Below are 22,277 nucleotides of genomic sequence, written 5' to 3' on the forward strand. Positions count from 1 at the left end.
TAAAGTGAGGAATTTTAAACTATCCTAACATACATCACATGCATACACACACATCACAGTAAATAAAAGCAATAAATATAGAAATTATTTTTCCAATTATTATGGTCTTTTCTATCACTGTTCTCTGCGTGCTCCAACCCTAGCTGTTGCCTTCTTTAGCCACTACCACCGGGTCGAGTCGTCGCATCTATGTTGCTTGTTATTCCGCTGCGCCTCTGGTGCTCCAAAAGTACCACGCCTCGCAAGCATCCGATCTGCGAAAAAAATAAAATTTTACATATATCGATCCTATATTCCACGAAGGAATGTACATGTAATCTAGATCGAGAAAAAAAATTCTAAAATCCTAAAGCTAATACAGCTCCTGCTGTATTAGTTACATGCAATCATGCACACACAAAAATAATGCCTTTGACATGTCCAAGGGTCCAATCACACACAACATCTATAAGTCATAAAAGTTAGAGCCCGCAACAACAAAGTTAGCACATCCTACTATTATCCTGCCAAAATTATGTATGACATATGCATAACTTAATTTGAAAACCAAACACACAGAGGCAAAACCTAGCTCTCTTACTAATTGTTGGTTAGTCCTAGAAAAACCGTACCGGTTCCACTGTACAAAAATTTTGTAAAAGTGTCGAACCTTTCCTTAAATAACCTATTGTGTTCTTTAGAAGTTAAATTAGGAATCACAGACGGAACTTAACATCATTAATTCCAAATTTAACTTATCTATTCTTAATGGTTTAGATTTCTATCGCAAGCGAAACTTAACAGTATTGATTCAAATCCACCTATGTTATTAATTCCATTAAATATTAATTTCCAAAATTGGCTTCCAGGACTGCATGGCGAGGCACATGGCCTTCTTGGATATGGGAGCAACCACCACCGCCTAGACAAAGCCTTTTAAGGAAAGGTAATATTTAATTTCCTTAAATAACTCTAGGTTAAACCAAAAAGAACAATCGAATCACAAATTCAAAAAATAAAACAAAAGAAACATAAATTCGAAAACTCTAGAATCATATGCCTCTTATATTTGGTATTTCCAAAAATAACTATACAAAGAAAAACTAGTATGATGTGGAAAACAATTACTAGTTATACCTTTCTTTGTAAGCAAATAACCTCTTGATCTTCTACCGTATTCCTCTTCCTATCTCGGACATTGTGTGGGCAACGATCTACCGAGATGAGAATCCACCTAAGCCACCTTCTTCTCCAAGCAAAACTCGGCCACCACAATTCTCCAAGAGAAGTAGAGGTCCGGCCACCACCACCAAGCTCCAAGGGATGCTAGAAACAAAACCTCCTTTCTCTCCTTCTTCTCCTAGCTTGAACCGGCCATCAACAAGAGCTCCAAGAGAAGATGAAACCGGCCACTAAAGAAGAAGAGAAGAGGAGAGGGAAAACCTCTAGGGCCGGCCACACCAAGGAAGAAAAGAGAGGAAGAAAAAGAATAGAGTTGTTGTCATGAAGGCACCTCTACCCCTTCTTTTATAATCCTTGGTCTTGGCAAATAAGGAAATTTAAATAAAAAACTTCCTTAATTCTTTTACCATGAAAAGGAAAATTTATTTAATTAAAAATAATTTCCTCTTCTCAATTGTAATGGCCGATCACCTCTAATTTTCCATCAAGGAAAGTTTTTATTCACAAGAATTAAAACTTCCTAATTTGTTTCCGGAAATTTATAAAAAATTTCTCCAATAATTTTTCCCTTCATGGTGGTTTATAAAAAGGAAATTTTATAAATTAAAATCTTTCTTTTAAACATGTGGATGATTTCCAAAAAGGAAAGTTATCTTTAAAAATTAAAATCTCCTTTCAATCTACAAATAAGGAAAGATATCAAATCTTTTCTTAATCTTTTGTTGAAACTTATAAAAGAAATATTTAATTTTTTAAACTCTCTTTTAAATCATGAACATGGTCAAAAAGGAAAGTTTCTTAAAATTAAAATCAACCTTTCAATCTACAAATAAGGAAAGATTTCAAATCTTTTCTTAATCTTTTGTAGAAAGCTATAAAGAAAAGATTTAAATTTCAAACTCTCTTTTAAAACCATGATATCCACATAAGAAATAATTTTAATAAAAATCCCTTTTTACTTTCTAGTGGCCGACCACCTAAGCTTGGGACCCAAGCTTTGGCCGGCCAGCTAAAATTGGCTCCACCATTAGCTTTGGCCGACCCTAGCTTGGGCTCCAAACTAGCTTGACCGGCCACCTTAAAGCGGGTAGAAAGGTGGGTATAGGTGGGTATAATTCTCTATATACAAGAGGCTACGATAGGGACCGAGAGGAGGAATTGGTTTTGGTCTCCTGATGAAATTAAGCATCCCGTGTTCGTCCCGAACACATAACTTAATTTCATCAATAATAATTCATTCCACTAAAGAACTATTATTGAACTACTGCACCAATCCCAAATTACATTTTGAGCTGCTTCTTATTATGAGTGTGTTAGTCTCCCTGTGTTTAAGATAATGAATGCCCACTAATTAAATGAGTTACTGATAACTCACTTAATTAATATCATAGTCCAAGAGTAGTACCACTCAACCTTATCGTCATGTCGGACTAAGTCCACCTGCAGGGTTTAACATAACAATCCTTATGAAGTCCTCTTGGGGTCATTCTCAACCTAGATTACTAGGACACAGTTTCCTTCTATAATCAACAACACACACTATAAGTAATATCATTTCCCAACTTATCAGCTTATTGATTTATCGAGTTAAATCTCACCCATTGATAAGTCAAAGAAATAAATACTAAATATATGTGTTTGTTATTATATTAGGATTAAGAGCACACACCTCCATAATAACTAAAGTCTAGTTCTTTTATCAAGTCAGTATAAAAAGAACTCACCTAAAATGGTCATACTCAATACACTTAGAGTATACTAGTGTAATTTATTAGTCAAGATAAACTAATACCTAATTACACTACGACTATTCCAATGGTTTGTTCCTTTCCATCTTAGTCGTGAGCTACTATTTATAATTTATAAAGAACTGATAACATGATCTTCTGTGTGTGACACCACACACCATATTATCTACAATATAAATTAATTGAACAACTACAAATAAATGTAGGTATTTGACCATTGTGATTCTTTATTTTTATACAAAAGCTAGGCTTTTAATATACACTCTAACACGAGCTTCGACTTTTAATTACTACTGTCAGTATATTTTATTTGTACTGCACTTAATTTCATATAAGATAATAGGAGTGTTACTATCTTACATATTTGTATATGCACGATCCACTTATTTCCGAGGATTTCGGAAAGAACGATTATAGTTGTTTGCCCATCGATGTCGTGAAGGACCGTGGACCTTTGAGTAGGAGTGGACCTAGACTCTGAACAAAGTAAACGAACTTGTCTTTTTACTTTCCGATGTGCATGACTCTGCTTTCAAAGTCAAAGAGAAGTTTTTAAAAAAGTGTGATATTCACCCCCTCCCCCCCCTCTATCGCACTTATTCGATCTATCAGGTCAATCATTTCTTGTCGAAAATCTGCAATTTGTCCTTGAAAATAGTTGTATTGATCAATCATCTTGAGCTCTAAGGAGTCAAACTTGCTGGATGCTTCTTGGAATTCCGTTCTGTTTCCCATGTACAAAAATTTGTATAGGCACAGAACTTTTCCTGGCAACCCATGTGCTTTTCAAAATTAAACTTGGATTAGAAACGAAACTTAACATTTTTAATCCAAGTTCAATCCATGTGATCTTTAGAAGTTAAACTTGGATTAGAAATGAACTTAACATTTTTAATCCAAGTTCAACTTCTGAGTTCTTCATAAGTTAAACCATATTACAGAAGTTGATTAAATATCTATTTCAAGGATTGACTTCCAGGTCGTTGGCGAGGCACTTGGCCTTCTTGGATATGGGATCATCCACCACTTCCTAGACAAAGCTTTTCATAGAAATTGAATATTTAAACTTCTTATAGTAACCCTAGGTTTAACTACAGAGACCTCAATAAAAGCAAAAGATCGCTAGCCTCTTGTGTTGGTATTTCAGGATCTATATAAAGAAAAACTAAACTAGTTTCGCTCCGGAATAAAGAACTAGTTGTACCTTTCTTCGTAGACAAAGACCTCTTGATATCTTGCTGTATTCCTCTCCTCTTCTTGTATGTCGTGTGGGTGATGATCTACCAAGAAAAAGACACCCGAATTCCTTCCTTTGCTTCCAAGCTTTCGACCACCAAGACAATGCAAAGAGAAGAGGCCTCCTCCTTCTTCTTCTCCTCCAAGCAACCGGCCACCAAGTGCTTCTTCTCTTCCTCTTCTTATCCTTCAAGCCGTGACCACCAAGTGAGATGGGAACCGGCGCTAGAGGGAAGAAAAGAGAGAAGGAAGATGTAGGTGCCGCCAGCCTTAAGGAAAGAAAACAAGAGAGAAAGAGAGAAAGAAGGGTTGACCACTAGAGAATAGAAAAGAGAGCCTTGGTTGTGTTATTCCCATAAGGCACCATCTACCTCTCTTTTATATTCTTTGCTAGCGGCTAATAAGGAAAGTTTTAATAAAATTTTCCTTTTATTTGCTATTGTGGATAGTTACAAAAAAGGAAAGATTTTAACAAAATTAAAATCTTTCTTTTAAACCATTGTGAATAGCTATAAAAAGAAAGATTTTAATTAAATTTTGTTTTAAACAAAATCTTCCTTTTATTCCTATAATGGTTGGTTACAAAAAAGGAAAGATTTTAATAAAATTAAAACCTCTCTTTTAACCATTGTAGATAACTATAAAAAAGGAAAGATTTTAACAAAATTAAAATCTCTCCTTTAACCATTGTAGATAACTACAAAAAAGGAAAGATTTTAACAAAATTAAAATCTCACTTTTAATCCATTGTAGATAGCTATAAAAGGAAAGATTTTAACAAAATTTTGTTTTAACAAAAACTTCCTTATTCTCTTGGTCACCAAGCATAGCTTGGCCGGCCCACATCTTGGGCACCAAGTAAGGCTTAGTCGGCCTCTTGCTTGGTCACCAAGCAAGGATGTGGCCGACCCCTTCCTTGGATAGGAAGGATAATCAAAATGGGTGAATGCGAGGCTTTATAGAGGCTACAGCAGGGACCGAGAGGAGGAATTGGTTTTTGCCTCCTGATGAGCTTGAGCTTCCAGTGTTCGACCCGAATACCCAACTCAAGTTCATTAATAATAACTCATACCACTAAAGAGTTATTATTGAACTACCGCACCAATCCCATATTACATTATGGGCTCCTTCTTATCATGAGTGCGTTAATCTCCCTGTGTTTAAGATATCGAATGCCCATTAATTAAATGAGTTACTGACAACTCACTTAATTAATATCTAGCTCCAAGAGTAGTACACTCAACTTCATTGTCATGTCGGACTAAGTCCACCTGCAAGGTTTACATGACAATCCTTATGAGCTCCTTAAGGGGACATCATCAACCTAGATAATTAGGACACAGTTTCCTATAATCAACAACAGACCATATAAAGTATATTATTTCTCAACTTATCGGGCTTATTGATTTAACGAATAAATCTCACCCGTTGATAAATAAAAGAAATAAATACTAAGTATATGCACTTGTTATTATATCAGGATTAAGAGGATGCACATCCATAATAATAGAGGTTATGTTCTTTTATGTAGTCAGTATAAAAGGAACAACCTTAAATGGTCCTGCTCAATACACACGTAGTGTACTAATGTAATTTTATAGTCAAGATAAACTAATACCAAATTACACTACAACCATTCTAATGGTTTGTCCCAATCCATCTTGGTTGTGAGCTACTATTTATAATTTATAAGGAACTTAAAACATGATCTTCTATATGACACCACACACCATGTTATCTTCAATATAAATTAAATGGACAACTACATTTAACTAAATGCAGACATTTGACCAATGTGATTCTCATTTCAAAATAAATATTTATACAAAAGCTAGGCTTTCAGTATACATACTAACAATCTCCCACTTATACTAAAAGACTATGCTGCTATACATCTGATTTCCATCTCCTCAATATGCCCATCAAAAGCTCTCACCAGAAGGGCCTTAGTGAAAGGGTCTGCCAGGTTATCTTATGATGTAATCTTGGCGACAACAACATCTCCTCGTTTTACGATGTCTCGTATTAGGTGGTACTTGCGCTCAATGTGTTTACTTGCCTTATGGGATCATTGTTCCTTCGAGTTTGCTACTGCACCACTATTATCAAAATAAATTGTGATAATTTTGGGTAAACCAGGAATCACATCTAAGTCCATTAAGAAGTTTTTGAGCCATACAGCTTCTTTGGCTGCCTCAGAGGCTTCCACATACTCAGCTTCCATGGTAGAGTCTGAAATGCATTTTTGCTTAACACTCCTCCATACTATGGCTCCACCTCCCAAAATAAACACATACCCCAAGGTTAACTTACCATTGTTCTTATCAGATTGGAAGTCCGAATCCGTGTAACCCACAAGGAGCAAATTATCTGCTTGGTAAACCAGCATATAATCTCTAGTCCTTCTCAGGTACTTTAATATATGCTTTACGATAGTCCAATGTCCCTGTCCTGGATTACTTTGATATATGCTAACCATGGCCACGGCAAAATAGATGTGTGGTCTCGTACATAGCATCGCATACATTATGCTTCCTATAGCCGAAGCATAAGGAACTGCCTTCATGTCCTCTATCTCCTTTGATGTCTTAGGACACATCTCTTTAAATAAAGGTACTCCATGCCAAAAAGGTAGAAAACCTTTGTTGGAGTTTTCCATGCTAAAACGAGCTAGAATAGCATCGATATACGAAGCTTGGGATAAGCACAACATCCTTTTCTTGCGATTCCTTATTACTTTAATCCCAAGAATATGTCCACATTCTCCCAAGTCCTTCATATCAAACTGCTTGGACAACCATATCCTTACATCTGATAACACTTTGACATTGTTGCCAATGAACAAAATGTCATCTATGTATAGTACAAGAAATACCACCACGTTTCTGTCCAGATGTACTTTGCCAAGATGCGACATCTTTATCTTAGAGTGCTTCATCATATATCCAGGGATCAAGTTCATGTTCACCAGGGATCAAGTCCGAAGATTCTCTCAAAAATATTAATCTATCAGGTTGCCTAACAACCCTCCCACTACGACTAGACATTACTTGTAATTGTGCATCATTTGTGACATGTGTTGCAGTTTCTTGTAGTATCTCATCTTGTACCGTTGGTGCTAAAGTAAACGTGTCTTCTCTTATTTCTTCAAGAATAATTTTACTCATGGGCTTGTGGTTCATTACATAGTATTCTTCTAAAAATCGGGCATTGGTGCTAACAATGACCTTCTGATCTTTAAGGACTATAAAATAAACCTCCTCTCATTCCTTTAGGATAACCTATAAACAAGCGAAACTTCTGTACGTGATTCCAACTTATCAGTGTCTCCCTTTAGCACATATGCTGGACCACCCCAAATCCGAATATGTTTCAGACTAGGCTTACACCGATTCCACAATTCTGTGGGAGTAGAGGGTACTGACTTAGAAGGTACAAAGTTCAGAATGTACACTACCGTTTCCAGAGCATATCCCTAAAACGAATTTGGTAATTTTAAAATTTTCATTTGTTGTATCATGGGAGTTATTGGATTTAGAGTATACAAATTGCCGACCAACATACCAGAACAGATAACTGCCCTATTTTTCTTTACAACTACTTTGTCATCAAAAGAAACAAAATACCCTTCCATAAATAGTTCAGAAACTGAAATCAAAATCTATCTAAAACTTGGTACATAAAAACAATTTCTCAAAATCAATGTTTTATTCCTATCAAAAGATAAATAAACATCTCTCACTGCAACAACCACCACTTTTGTAGCATTACCCATGTAAACGGTAATCTCCCCTTCATGTAGTCGTCGAGTTTTCTGGAACCTCGCAATGACTTGCAGACATGATCAGTGGCTCCCGCATCTGCACACCAGGTACCGATAGATAACACCACTAAACATGTTTCAACTACTAGAGAATAAGATATACCTTTATTGTTCTCGTTTTTGCGATGACAGTCCACTTTCCAATGTCCAGACTGCTTGCATGTGATGTACTTGCCCTTCGGCTTTTTCACACCTGCATGCGGCCCAGTCCCTAGAGATCGATTCATATTCTTTGCTGAACCAACTTGTTTCTTTTTATTCTTCCTACCTTTTGGCTTAGAAACAAAAACATTTTCAGCAATGTGAACTTGAAAATATTGACGAAATAGCACTTCTGCTTCCTGGAGTTCTGTTAGAAGTTCCGTCAATGTACATGTCCTTTTGTTCATATTATAGTTCATGCAGAACTGCTCAAAACTATTGGGTAGCATTTGGATAATGATATTGACTTGGGTTTCCCTATCGATTTATGCTCCAAGGACTTCCATCTCATTCAAAAGAGCCACCATTTTGAGGATATGATCCCTTACGGGTGTCCCCTCAGTCATGGTAGTCATCATCAAGTTTCTCATAGCCTCCTCCCTAGCAGTCCGATTCTGGTGTCTGAAGAGTTCCTTGAGATTGTGCATCATGTCATAAGTAGTAGTCATGGCCTGATGTTGATGTTGTAGCACATTTGACATAGAAGTCAAAATGTAACACCGTGTCATTTCATCTGCCCTGACCCATTTCTTATGATACTCAATCTCCTCTTCACTAGAATCGCTATTAGGCAAGCTTAGACAGATCACAAAAAGTACGAACTTGTAGCCTTTAGCAGTTAAGACAATGTCCAAGTTTCGTTTCCAATCAATGTAATTGGTCCAGTAAGTTTGTTCTCTTTCAATATAACAGCAAGAGGATTGAAAGCCATTTGAAATCCTAAGAATCACAAACTATTTGGTCAAAACTTTAGAATTTAAAATAATATTGATTCCTCAAACAATATCATTTAAATTCACCAACACCTCAAAACACCGTGAATTTTGTATGCCACTATAGTGTGGATGTATACAAATTCAAACATTTGTAAGAGGGAGTTTTTACCCATTAATTTTATTATCCTATCAACCTAACTTTATGACAAATAAAATTAATAGTTGGTTTTTCTTCAGTCACACAAATAATAACAGTGACTCCGATGGGGAGGATACTATTAAATGCGCCTAAGTGTATACCATTACTTGATACTTCATCCATTAAATAGGATTGTGCTCATTCAGATGGAGAATATCACAAAAACCTAAATAATTTCCTATAATTATCCATAAAGGAAGTTTGATCTAGTGATCCGCAAACAAACTCATCCGATGTGGAGGAAGGCACTCAAAGCCAACGTGTAAGTTTGAATGCATCACTTACAAACCAGTAATGGAGACCGTGGAATTTAAATAATTCCTCTCCCACTTAGTTATTTAAAATGAGTAATTCTAATATCCGCACACACACATCACATATAAAAGGCAATAAATATGAAAAATATTTTCCAACTATTATGGCCTCATCTATAGTTGTCCTCCGTATGTCGCAAACCTTAGCCGCCGCCAAAGGGTTTATGTCGTTGCATCCTTCTTGCTTCCTTTTCCGTTGCGCCTCCGATCCTCAAGGTAGCACCACGCATAGCAAGGAGACGAGCCGCAACAAAATAAAATTTTACATTTATCGATCCTATATTCCACGAAGGAATGTACATGTAATCTAGATCGAACAGAATATAAAATCCTAAAACTAATACAGCTCCTGTTGTATTTAATAATTATAATATACACACACATAAAATGTCATCGACATGCCCGAGGGTCCAAACCACACACAAACACAATAGGGCCATAATAGTTGTAGTCTGCAACCACGGAGTTAATCTATTTGCACGTCCTACTATTATCCTGTCGAAATTTATGTATGAAAAGTGCATAATTTAACTGAAAATCAAACACACAGAGGCAGAAAACTAACTCTAATACCACTTGTTGGATGCTTCTTGGAATTCTGTTATGTTTTCCCTGTACAAAAATTTGTACAGCCACAGAACTTTTCCTAGCAACCAACGTGCTCTTTAAAAATTAAACTTGGATTGGAAATGAAACTTAACATTTTTAATCCAAGTTCAATCCATGTGATCTATAGAAGTTAAACTTGGATTAGAAATGAAACTTAACATTTTTAATCCAAGTTCAACCTCTGAGTTCTTCATAAGTTAAACCATATTACAAAAGTTGATTAAATATATATTTCAAGGATTGCCTTCTAGGTCGTTGGCGAGGTACTCGACCTTCTTGGGTATGGGATCATCCACCATTTCCTAAACAAAGCCTTTCAAATAAATTGAATATTTAAACTTCTTATAGTAAACATGGATTTAATTACAGATACCTCAATAGAAGCACAAGATTGCTAGCCTCTTGTGTTGGTATTTCAGGATCCATACAAAGAAAAATAAAACTAGTTTCGCTCCGGAATAAAGAACTACTTGTACCTTTCTTCGTAGACATAGACCTCTTGATCTTCTATTGTATCCCTCTCTCTCCTCTTCTTGGATGTCGTGTGGGTGATGATCTACCAAGACAAAGACACCCGAATTCCTTCCTTTGCTTCCAAGCTTTCAACCACTAAGAGAATGCAAAGAGAAGAGGCCTCCTCCTCCTTCTTCTTCTCCTCCAAGCAACCGGCCACCAAGTGCTTCTTCTCTTCCTCTTCTTATAGTGTACTAGTGTAATTTTATAGTGGAGACAAACTAATACCAAATTACACTATAACCGTTCCAATGGTTTGTCCCTATCCATCTCGATTGTGAGCTACTATTTATAATTTATAAGGAACTGATAACATGATCTTCTGTGTGGCACCACACACCATGTTATCTATAATATAAATTAAATGTACAACTACATTAACATATAAATATAAAATGCAACATTTGACCAAAGTGATTTTCATTTCAAAATATAAATGTTCATACAAAAAGTTAGGCTTTTAGTATACATCCTAACAATCTCTCACTTATACTAAAAGACTATGCTGCCATATATGCTGCCATACATCTAATTCTCGTCCCCTCAACATGCCCATCAAAAGCTCTCGCCGGAAGGGCCTTAGTGAAAGAATCTGTCAGGTTATCTGCTGATGCAATCTTGGCAACAACGACTTCTCCTCACTTTACGATGTCTCGTATCAGGTGGTACTTTCGCTGAATGTGTTTACTTGCCTTATGGGCTCGTGGTTCCTTCGAGTTTACTACCGCACCACTATTATCACAATAAACTGTGATAATTTTGGGCAAACCAAGAATCACATCTAAGTCCATCAAAAAGTTTCTGAGCCATACAACTTCTTTGTCTACCCCAAAGGCTGCCACATACTCAGCTTCCATCGTGGAGTCCGATACACATTTCTGCTTAACACTCCTCCATGTTATGGCTCCACCTCCCAAAGTAAACACATATCCTGAGGTTGACTTACTACTGTCCCTATCTGATTGGAAGTCTGAATCTGTGTAGTCCGTAGGGAGTAAATCATCTGTCTTATAAACCAGCATATAATCTCTAGTCCTTCTTAGGTACTTTAATATATGCTTTATGGCAGTCCAATGTCCTGGTCCTGGGTTACTTTGATATCTGCTAACCATACCCACGATAAAACAAATATCTGGTCTCGTACATAGCATTGCTTACATTAGGCTTCCTACAGCCGAAACATAAGGAACTCTTTTCATGTCCTCTATCTCCTTTGATGTTTTAGGGAACATCTCTTTAGATAAAGGTACTCCATGCCAAAAAGGTAGAAAACTTTTGTTGGAGTTTTACATGCTAAAATGAGCTAGAATAGTATCGATATACGAAACTTGGGATAAGCATAACATCCTTTTCTTGCTATTCCTTATTACTTTATTCCCAAGAATATGTCCACATTCTCCCAAGTCCTTCATATCAAACTGCTTGGACAACCATACCCTTATGTCTAACAACACTTTGACATTGTTGCCAATGAGTAAAATATCATCTATGTATAGTACAAAAAATACCACCACATTTCTGTCTCTTTTCTTGTATACACATAATTTTGAAGTTTGGTTAAAATTGAGTCTGGTTAAAGTTTAAAGTTTAATTTATGGTCAGTCAAATAGGTTTAATTAAATATTAAGTTTTAAAATATTTTTAATTAAGTTTTTAAAATAAATTTGAATTAAATTTTAATATATTTTAAATTTAGTTTTAAAAGTTTTAAAATAATTTTAATTAAGTTTTAAAAGATTTTAATTAAGTTTTTAAAATAATTTTAATTAAGTTTTAAAATAATTAAGTTTTAAAATAATTTTTAATTACATTTTTTTAATTAATTTTTTAAAATAATTTTAATTAAGTTTTAAAATAATTTTAATTAAGTTTTAAAATAATTTTAATTAAGTTTTAAAATAATTTTAATTAAGTTTTAAAATAATTTTATTTAAGTTTTAAAATAATTTTAATTAAGTTTTTAAAATAATTTTAATTAAATAATTAAGTTTTAATATAATTTTTAATTAAATTTTAAAATAATTTTAATTAAGTTTTTAAAATAATTTTTAATTAAGTTTTAAAATAATTTTAATTAAGTTTTTAAAATAAATTAGTTTTAAAATATTTTTAAATTAAGTTTTAAAATATTTTTAATTAAAATTTTAAAATAATTTTAGTTAAGTTTTAGAATAATTTTTAATTAAGTTTTAATAATTCAAGTTTAGTTAAAGTTGATTCGATTTAGATCAATTTAGAAGCCTATATAAAAAGGTTCTTCAACCCATGTTAGATTCAAACTTAGCTTTGGGTTAATCAAGTAAGCTTTCTAAGGATAAGTTTTCAGCTGAGTGGCGAGGCATATGACCTTCTTGTATATCAACGGTGGACCCCTTGCTGAATACTTTCCAAAATAGTTCTGCCAAAAAAACTAAATACTAAATTTTGATCTAACTAACCCATGTTTGACTGGGGTAGCTTCGGTCAAATCCACTAAGTCTAGTGCACCAGGTAGAATACTCAGGATTCAGCTTAGACATGTCTTCGACAAAGTTTCCTTGACGTACTATCATTTCAATCCATTTCGATGTTATGTTATTAAGGTTTGGTAAACCTTTATAATTAACCATTCTAAATTAACTAGAAACACTAAACCTACTCCTAATCATGCATAGTAAATTGATCAAGTTGGTTGAACCATTTTTCTATTTGCTCCTCCAGGGTCATAGCTTAGATATGGTCTATCTAAGTAATGGATTTGACTCTTAGGAATCAAGTATAGGTTTGGTTTGGTTAAACATTTTATTGGAACCCATGCTTAGACTTGACTTCTAACATTTTGACTAATTAAAGACATATATGGTTTATTTGTTTTATTTATTTTATTTGTTTTACAGTCAAGTCCTGATTTGTTGTACAAGGCTCGTTGTGACCCAAGTACCATATTTAGACACTTGAATCTCAGTTCAAACTTTTCCAACATTTTCTTGAATAGCTCGACTTGTCCTTTCAAGTTGGAATTTTCTTCCTCAAGTTTTGTAACTTGAGTTGAAGTTCCAACTTTAACTTGGTTAGTCGAGTCACTCAAGTTAACTTGCTTCTTAAGATGGTCTATTTCCCTAAGTAGCAAGTTATTTTATGTTTTAGATTTTGTCAATTTTTTAAACAAACATTTAACTATTTTAATAAAATTTAACTTGGAATAAATCGTTACCATATTGGGACCTTTAGAAACGGATACGGATCCGTGGCTTCTCTCAGACTCGGTGTCGGCTTCAGACTCGTACTCTTCCTCAGAATCAGAATTAGATTCTTCATTTCTTGCCATAAAGGTAAGATGGATAGAGTGCTTTGGTTCTTCTGCATCGAACTCTTCGAAGGATGACTCGTCCGATGTTGGTTTAAGGGTCTTCTTCCTTCTTATTAATTTTGGATTCTCTTCTTTCCAATTTGGGCATTCTATTTTGAAATGACCCTTCTTGTTGTGCCCATAACAAATCATTTCTGATTTGTTTTGCATCTATTTGATTGGTGTCTTCTTGGTACTACTTTTGAACTTCTTTCTGATTAGTCGCTTTCAGACCATGTTGACCAGCTTCTCTTCATTTGTTGAGTCTGAGTTAGACTCACTTTCTTATTCTTTTTTAGTTCTGGTCTTGGTTTCTTTGTTTAATCCTGCATACAAAGCAATACCTTTCTCTTTTTGACCCAAGTTAGATTGTTCATGCAAGTATAATTTGTTGGTGCAATATCCCTTAGGTCAAGGTTGACTGGTTTGACCAAACATGAGTCTTGGTCATAGTTTCGATGTTTGATAATACATGTAGACACATGAAAAATGCAGGTGCAGTTGTTCATATGGGGAGATTCTGATCAGGGACTGATCAGTGTGAATGAAGAAGAGTCAAGTAGGTATACCTGACTGGATGGAAACCCTGGTGAGTGAAGCCAGGTGAAAGTCCTAGTGAGTGAAGCTAGGTAGATGGAAATCCTGGTGAGTGAAGTCAGGTGAAAGTCCTAGTGAGTGAATCTAGGCAGTATGGAAGTCCAGGTGAGTGAAGCCAGGCAGAAGGAAAATCCTAGTGAGTGAAGCTAGGTAGATGGAAATCCTGGTGAGTGAAGCCAGGTGAAAGTTCTAGTGAGTGAAGCTAGGCAGATGGAAGTCCTAGTGAGTGAAGCTAGGCAGTATGGAAGTCCTGGTGAGTGAAGCCAGGCAGAAGGAAAATCCTGGTGAGTGAAGCCAGGTGAAAGACCTAGTGAGTGAAGCTAGGCAGTGTGAAAGACCTAGTGAGTGAAGCTAGGCAGATTGAAAACCCTAGTGAGTGAAGCTAGGTGAAAGTCCAAGTAGGTCAAGAGAGTGACCGGATACTTGGCATGAAAGAAAAGTCCAAGTGGGTCAAAGGGATTGACCGGACACTTGGTGAGGGAGTCCTAGCAGGTCAAGGGAGTGACTAGATGCTAGGCATGACGTACCAACAGGTTAAGGTTGACCGGATGTTGGTTTGGGAGGTTTGGGACTTGGTGTTGGGAAAAAACCAAGTGCTGGATTGATCAGTGGATCGATCCAGGCTCTGGATCGATCAGTGGATTGATCCAGACCTTTCCAGCGAACAGAAAGCCTCTGGATCGATCCAGAGGTCTCAATCGATCAGTGGATCGATTGAGACGCTGCTGCTTTACGCGATAAGCGCTGGATCGATCCATGGATCGATCCAGGAGTTTTTCCAGAGCACAGATGCGCTCTGGATCGATCCGTGGATCGATCCAAAGTCTCCCCGATCGATTGGGAATAATCGAATCGATTGGGATCCGACCGTTGAGTCGTATTTGAGCCGCAGGCGAGCATTGTCTTCGGCATCTCTTCACAGATTCATTTCAGATCTTCACCAGCTCCTCCACAGCTCTTCTCAAGCTCAAGATCGCCAGTTCTTGAAGGTTCTTGGAGGCTCTTCCTGTTGGAGTGTATACTGAGAGCCTAAGCTTTGTAAACATTCATTATGAATAAAGAATCACATTTGGTCTAATTATCTACATTTGTTTGTAGTTGTTCATTTAATTTATATTGTAGATAACATAGTATGTGGTGTCACATACAGAAGATGATGTTATCAGTACCTTATAAATTATAAACAGTAGCTCACGACCAGAATGGAAAGGAACAAACCATTAGAAAGTCGTAGTGTAATTAGGTATTAGTTTATCTTGACTATATAATTACACTAGTACACTCAGAGTGTATTGAGTAGGACCATTTGAGGTCGTTCCTTTTATACTGACTTTATAAAGGAACAAAGACTTCAGTTATTATGGAAGTGTGTGCTCTTAATCCTAATATAATAACAAGCACATATGTTTGATATTTATTTCTTTAATTTATCAATGGGTGAGATTTAGTTCGATGAATCAATAAACCCGATAAATTGGGAAATGGTATCACTCATAGTGTGTGTTGTTGATTATAGAAGGAAGTGTCCTAGTGATACTAGGTTGATAATGTCCTCAAGAGGAGCTCATAAAGATTGTCATGTTAAACCCTGCAGTGGACTTAGTCCAACATGATAATAAGGTTGAGTGGTACTACTCTTGGACTTAGATATTAATTAAATGAGTTGTCGGTAACTCACTTAATTAGTGGACATTCGATATCTTAAACACAGGAGACTAACACACTCATAATAAGAAGGAGCCCAAAAATGTAATTTGGGATTGGTGCGGTAGTTCAATGATAGTTCTCTAGTGGAATGAATTATCATTGATAAAATTAAGTTGTGTGTTCGGGAACACGGGATGCTTAATTTTATCGGAGACCAAAACCAATTCCTCCTCTCGGTCCCTATCGTAGCCTCTTATTTATAGAGTACTATACCCACATATACCCACCTTCTATACCCACCTAAAGGGGCCGGCCAAGCTAGCTTGGGAACCAAGCTAGGGCCGGCCTAAGCTTAAGGTGGCGGCCCTAACTTGAACCCAAGCTAGTAGGGCCGGCCATAATTAAATAAAAAGAAATTTAATTTTAGATTTTATTATTATGTGGAAGATATATTTTAAAGAGAATTAAAATTAAAATATCTCTCTTGTAAAAGTTTTACAAAAGATTAAAGAAAGAGATTAGATCTCTTTCCTTATTTGTAGATTGGAGAGTTTTTATTTTCTCTTTAAAATTATTCACATGTTAATAAAATTAAAATTATAGATATTTCCTTTTATTAACCATGAAGAGATTTTTAAAGAGAAATTTTATTTTTAAAATTTCGAAACAAATAAGGAAAGTTTTAATTGTTGATTAAAACTTGTCCAATTTGTTTCCTCTTGATGTGACCGGCCATTGTTTAATTGGGGAAATATTATTTTATTTTCTCAATTAAATCATGTCAAGGAAATTAAGGAAAATTTGTTGTAATTAAATTTCCTAATTTACCTAGGCCAAGGAATATAAAAGAAGGGGTGAGGGTGCCTTCACAAGACACAACATCTATTATTCCTCTCCCTCTTTTGTTCCTTGGTGTGGCCGGCCAGCATCTCCTTCTCTTCCTCTTGTGGTGGCCGAACCTCTCCCTCTCCCTTGGAGTTCTTGTGGTGGCCGGATACTACTCGGAGAAGAAGAAGAAGAAGGAGAGAAAGCTAGCATCTCTTGGAGCTTGGTTAGTATTTTGTTTTTCCTCCTTGGTGAAGTTTCCTTTGTGGCCGAACCTTGCTTGGAGGAGAAGAAGGTGGTTGGTGGTTTCTCATCTTGGAAGATCGTTGCCCACACAACGTCCGAGGTTAGAAGAGGAATACGGTAGAAGATCAAGAGATTTTTCTACAAGGTATAACTAGTAATTTCTATTTCCGCATCATGCTAGTTATTTATGGAAATAATACCAAATACAAGAGGCTTACGTTCTAGTATTTCGAATATGTTTTTCCGAAGTTGTGTTCTTTTGTTTCTTTCTTTTCCTTGTGATTTGATTGTTCTCTTTGGTTAACCTAAAGTTATTTTAGGAAATTAAATATTAGCTTTCTATTAAAGGTTTTGTCTAGTCGGTGGTGGTTGCTCCCATATCCAAGAAGGCCATGTGCCTCGCCACGTCGAACCTTTTATGGAAATTGATATTTAATGGAATTAATAACTTAAGGAGACTTGGGTCGAACGTGTTAAGTTCCGCAGGAGATCCAAGTCAAAACCTAAAAGAACAAATAGATTAAGTTTTGGATCAAACGTGTTAAGTTCCGCAGGAGATCCAAAATTTAATTTAAAAGAACACATGGTAGCTAGGAAAAGGTTCAGACCTTTGTACAAAATTTTTGTACAGTGGAACCTATAGGCTTTCCGAGTAGCAACCAACAATTGGTATCAGAGCTAGGGTTTAGCCTCTGTGTATTTGGTATTTAGTTTAATTATGCACATGTCATACATAATTTAGGCAGGTTAATAGTAGGATGTGCTAACTCTATGGATGCAGGATCCAACTATTATGGCTTTTAGTTAATTATGTGTGTGATTGGACCCTTGGACATGTCAAGGGCAATTTATATGTGTGTGCATGATTGTATTAAAATACAGCAGGAGCTGTATTTAGTTTTATTAGAATTTTATTTTTGATCTAGATACATGTACATTCCTTTTATGGAATATAGGATCAAAATGTAAAATTCTATTTATGTCGCGGATCAAATCTTGCAAAGCGTGGAACTTTCTAAGGACCAGAGGCGCAGCGGAACTCGGAGCAAGATGGATGCGACAGTTAGACCCGGTGGCGATGGCCAAATATGGCAGCAGCTTCGGATGACAACACACGGAGGACAATTAAAGATAAAAGCCATAATAGTTGAAAATTAGATTTTCTATTTATTGCTTTTATATTGTGCTGTGTGTGCATGTTAGTTTACAAGTTTAGTAGGCTAGCATAGTTAAAATTCCTCATTTATAAATAACTAAGTGGGAGAGGGATTTTTAAGTAAATCCCATGGTCTCCATTACTGGTTTGTAAGTGATGCAAACGAGCTTGCGCGTTGGCTCTGAGTGCCTTCCTCCATAACGGATGAGCTTGTTTGCGGACCACTAGAACAGACTTCCATTTATGGATGACTATAGGAAGTTAATTAAGAGCGTGTGATCTTCCCCAACGGAAGGGGCATAATCTTATTAATGGACTTAGTGTCAAGTAATGGTGTACACTTAGACACATCTAATAGTATCCTCCCCAACGGAGTCACTGCTATTATTTGTGTGACCAAATAATACCAACTATTAATTTTATTTGTCAAAAAGTTAGGTTGACAAGATAATAAAATTAATGGGTTAAAACCCTCCTTTTACAAATGTTGAATTTGTATACGTCCACACTAACGTGGCATACAAAATTCACGGTGGTTTAAGGTGTTGGTTAATTTAAAATAGTATTGTTTGAGGAATCAATATTATTCTAAATTTAGAGTTCACCAAAAGTTATTTGTGATTCTTAGGATGACTTTCAACCCATGTCCATCATACTTCAACAAAATAGACTTACTGGACCAAATTACATAGATTGGAAAAGAAACCTGGATATTGTTCTTACTGCTGAAAGCTATAAATTTGTATTGTTGAGCATTGCCTGATGCACCCACTGGTGAATCTACCCAAGAGGAGATTGAATATCATAGGAAATGGGTAAAAGCAGATGAGATGGCGCGGTGTTACATTTTGGCTTCAATGTCAAATGTATTGCAACATCGGCATAAAGATTTACCAACGACTTATGATATTATGAACAATCTCAAAGAACTCTTTGGTCATCGGGATAAGGCTTCTAGACAAGAAGCTATGAGAAAGATAATGACCACCATGCAAGAGGGTACTCAAGGGATCATATCCTAAACATGATGGCTTATCTGAACGAAATACGGATCCTTGGAGGAGAAATTGATGGAAACCCGGATCGATATGATCCTCCAAACCCTACCTAGAAGTTTTGCAGTTCCACTGAACTATAATATGAATAAAAGGATTTATTCATTAGGGGAACTATTGACTTCAAGCAGTAGAAGGGTTATTTCGTCACAATGCTCAAATTCACTATCGAAAATGGTTCTACTTCTAAACCGAAAGGTAAGAAGAAGAAGAAACAAACTGGTTCAGGAAAGAAAGTGAATAAATCTCGAGTACGGGATTTAAAGTTGGAATGAAGAAGCCAAGGGCAAGTGCTTCATCTGCAAGGAGACTGGAAGACTATCCTCGTAAGAACCAAAACAAAGGTATATCTCATACTCTAGTTGTTGAAACATGTTTAGCGGTGTTATCTACCAACACCTGGTGTAGATACGGGAGCCATCGATCATGTCTGCAATTCCTTGCAGGGGTTCCAGGAAACCCGACGACTATCTGAAGGGGAGATTACCGTCTACATGGGCAATGCTACTAAGGTGGCAGCTGTTGCAGTGGGAGACGTCTACTTATCTTTTAGTAGAAATAGAAATTTTGTTTTAAGAAATTGTCTTTATGTACCCAGTTTTAGAAAGAATTTAATTTCAGTTTCTAAACTGTTTTTAGATGGATATTCAGTTTCTTTCAGTAACGATGTAGTTATTAAAAGAAATAAAGTGATTATCTGTTACGGTGCATTAGTTGGCAGTTTGTATATTTTAAATCCAAATTCTTCCACAAAGCAAAACATGGAAATTTATAATTCATCTTCTAATTCTAATAAGAGAAAAGAACCTTCAGAAATGAACCAAGCATATCTTTGGCATCTAAGGCTTGGTCATATTAACTTAAGTTCAGAGGCTTATAGCCGATGGACTTTTAAGTTCATTAGAGTTGGAAAATTTTCCAACTTGTGAATCTTGCTTAGAAGGTAAAATGACCAAGAGGCCGTTCAAGGCCAAGGGTATAGAGCCAAAGAAGTGTTAGAGTTGGTTCACTCTGATTTGTGTGATGTCTGTCCAGGCAAGAGGAGGTTTTGAATATTTTGTCTCTTTCATAGACGATTATTCAAGATATGGATACATTTACCTAATGCGCAAGTCCGAGTGCTTTGATAAGTTCAAAGAATACAAGGCGATGTGGAGAAACGACTAGGTAAAAGTATCAAGACACTACTGATCGGATCGTGGTGGCGAATACCTCTTAGGAGAGTTTAGGAATTACTTATCGAAGGCCGGGATTCAATCCCAATTGTCCGCACCTGAGAATGGTGTAGCGAGCGAAGGAATAGGACTCTTATGGAGATGGTTAGATCAATGATGAGTTATTGAATTACCAAATTCGTTTGGGGATATGCTCTGAAAAGTGTATGTTCGAACTTAGTACCTTCTAAATCGGTTTCTTCTACTCCCATAGAATTGTGGAATGGCGAAAACCCGTCTAAGACATATTCGGATATGGGGTAGTCCACACATGTGTTGAAACCAGATCTTGATAAGTTAGAATCTCGTGAAGTTCGCGTGTTTATAGGATATCCCAAAGGAACGAAAGGTGGTTTATTTTATAGTCCTAAGACCGAAGGTCATTGTTAGCACCAATGCCCGCTTTTAGAAGAAGACTATATAATGGATCACAAGCCCAGAGTAAAGTTGTTTTAGAAGAACTTAGAGAGGACATGTCTACTTCAGTATCAACAAGACAAGATGAAGTACCACAAGAGACGCAACACGTGTCACACATGATACACAACCACGAATGCCTCGTCGTAGTGGGAGGGTTGTAATGAAAGATTCATGTTTTGGGAGAGTCTTGGACTTGATCCGGGTAAACATGAACCTGATCCCCGATCATATAATGAAGCACTCCAAGATATAGATCGCATCTTGGCAAAAGGCAATGAATTCGAAATAGAGTCCATGTACTCTAATAAGGTCTGGAGCTTGTAGAACCACCGATGGTGTAAAAGCCGTTGGATGCAAGTGGATTTACAAAAGGAAAAGAGGGATGACGGAAGGTAGAAACCTTCAAAGCTAGGCTTGTTGCGAAAGGGTACACTCGAAAGAGGGAATCGATTATGAGAAACCTTTTCACCGGTAGCCATGCTTAAGTCTATCCGGATACTCTTATCCATTGCTCATATGGATTATGAGATTTAGCAAATGGATGTCAAGACGACTTTCCTTAATGGAAGTCTTGAAGAGAACATCCATATGAAGCAACGGAAGGATTTATTGAAAAGGCAAAGAGCATCTAGTATGCAAGCTCAATCGGTCCATTTATGGACCAAAGCAAGCTTCAGGTCTTGGAACATCCGGTTTAATGAAGTAATCCATCATATGGATTTATTCAAAGTCCGGATGAGTCTTGTGTATATAAGAAGTGTAACGAGAACGTGGTGGTATTTCTTGTACTATACGTAGATGATATTTTGTTAATTGGCAACAATGTCAAGGTATTATCGGACGTAAGGGTATGGTTGTCCAAACAATTTGATATGAAGGACTTAGGAGAATATGCACAGATCCTTGGGATCAAAGTTATAAGGTAACGCAAGAAAAGAATGTTGTGTCTATCTCAAGCTTCATATATAGAGACTATCCTTGCTCGTTTTAGCATGCGATACTCCAAGAAAGGTTTCTTACCTTTTAGACATGGAGTAGCTCTGTCTAAAGAGATGTCTCCAAAGACATCAAAAGAGATAGAGGACATGAAAGCGGTTCCTTATGCTTGGTGTAGGAAGCCTAATGTATGCAATCTTATATACGAGACACGATATCTGTTTTGTAGTGGGCCAGATATCGGAGTAACCTGGACAAGGACATTGGATAAAGCATATATTAAAGTACCCGAGAAGGACTAGGGATTATATGCTAGTTTACCAAGCGGATGAT

Source organism: Zingiber officinale, chromosome 6B (genome assembly GCF_018446385.1).
Source record: "Zingiber officinale cultivar Zhangliang chromosome 6B, Zo_v1.1, whole genome shotgun sequence".
In the NCBI taxonomy this organism is placed as follows: domain Eukaryota; kingdom Viridiplantae; phylum Streptophyta; class Magnoliopsida; order Zingiberales; family Zingiberaceae; genus Zingiber; species Zingiber officinale.